This window comes from Haliaeetus albicilla, chromosome 21, assembly GCF_947461875.1.
Source record: "Haliaeetus albicilla chromosome 21, bHalAlb1.1, whole genome shotgun sequence".
Classification (NCBI taxonomy): domain Eukaryota; kingdom Metazoa; phylum Chordata; class Aves; order Accipitriformes; family Accipitridae; genus Haliaeetus; species Haliaeetus albicilla.
In genome coordinates, this window is record NC_091503.1 from 14368838 (window position 1) to 14370539 (window position 1702).

The 1702-nt window shown below is 46.7% G+C and overlaps 1 non-coding gene across 1 annotated transcript; it reads left to right on the forward strand.

Moving 5' to 3' along the window:
• The first annotated feature begins 549 nt into the window (after window positions 1-549).
• Window positions 550-622, forward strand: TRNAK-CUU (transfer RNA lysine (anticodon CUU)). The gene has a single exon. It is a non-coding gene; the product is annotated as a tRNA-Lys (tRNA).
• Window positions 623-1702: the final 1080 nt, after the last annotated feature.

The window sequence follows — 1702 nt, forward strand, 5'->3', positions numbered from 1 at the left end:
TGAGCAGGGAGCATCCACGCTTTTGGAGAGGATATGATGAAGTGGGATGGAAAACCTACCTCAGTCCTAGATGCACGGGTATGTGAATTGCGAGGAAAAACAATCACAGATGAGGGTTCTTCCAGGAAAATTGCTGCTCCAGTCTCCAGTGGGCTGCATGAGCAGTGTGCCAGACAGAGTGAAAGGACTGATCTTACTCCTGATCCTATGAGAAGGAATTCTAATCTATTTTTACAAGCAATGAGTGAAGAATCCTATGACCAGGACTAGAGGGGCCCTGCATCCAGCCAGGTGGAGGAAAGGCACAACCAGGCTTACTGGACTGTGCAGATTCGATGGTCTGGCACATCAGACCCAAAGAACTATAAGACTCTAGTAGACACCAGTGCACAGTGTACCCTAATGCCATCAAGCTATAAAGAGGCAGAACCAGAGGTAATCACCTGATTCCTATCCCTGAGTGAGCAGCGAGATATGTGAAAAGATTTCAGCCATTGTCCAGGTGAGCACATTGTCACCTTGGATGCCCCGTTGTGGCAAGATATTGGTGCCTGGCTAGCTCAGTCAGTAGAGCATGAGACTCTTAATTTCAGGCTCGTGGGTTTGAGCCCCACGTTGGGCGCCAAAAAGGACTGTTAAGGTTTAAGACCAGCCAGCGACTAGGCTCCACACAGCCGCTCACTCACTCCTCCCCACCAGTGGGATAGAGGAGAGAATCAGAAAAAAAAATTAAAACTCGTGGGTTGAGATAAGACTGATTTAATAACTGAAGTAAATTAAAATATAATGATAATAATAATAAAAAAATATTAATAATAATTGTAATGAAAAGGAATATAACAAAAAAAAGAGAGAGAGAATTGAAACCCAAGACAAGACAAATGATGCATGATGCAGTTGCTCACCACCTGCTGACCAATGCCCAAGCAGCAATCGGCCCCTCCTGGCCAACTCCCCCCAGTTTATATACAGAGCATGACATTCTATGGTATGGAATATCCCTTTGGCTAGTTCGGGTCAGCTGTCCTGGCCATGCTGCCTCCCAGCTTCTTGTACACCTGCTTGCTGGCAGAGCATAGGAAACTGAAAAATCCTTAACTTGGGATATGCGCTACTTCGGAACAACTAAAACATCAGTGTGTTATCAACGTTCTTCTCACACTGAATCCAAAACACACTGTGCAGTAAGAATAAAATTAACTCTATCCCAGCCGAAACCAAGATAGTCACCCTCGGGCTCTTCTCACATAGGGGAGCACAATGCCGCCAGCCTTCGTACCACGTGTGGACCATGATTCCCCAGAGCAACCGCAGCAGCAGGGAAGGCGCAACAGAGGTGGTGTCTCTCCTGAAACCAGGTGGGGCAGAGGGAAAGTAGGTGTGAAGGGAGACTGGGAAACAGCCGTGGATGTTTGGCTGCCCTTCCTCCCCTTCCTCTCCTGGAAGACTCATCTGGGGCACTAGCCTACCTTTTGAAATAAGCATTCACGATAGTCAGCATTTTCATAACGCTAATGCTTTAAAGCCCTTTTTTCAAAAGTAGCCTTTTGTTTCTGGGTGTTTCTAAACTTGCTCTCAACAACTGCCTACTGCCAAGGGGTCTCTAAGGAATCCACTGGAGCAGGGGCTGTGTGGCCCTTTGGCACACACACACACCCTCCCCCAAAATCAAGATAAATTAACTTATATCAAGTAAGTGAAC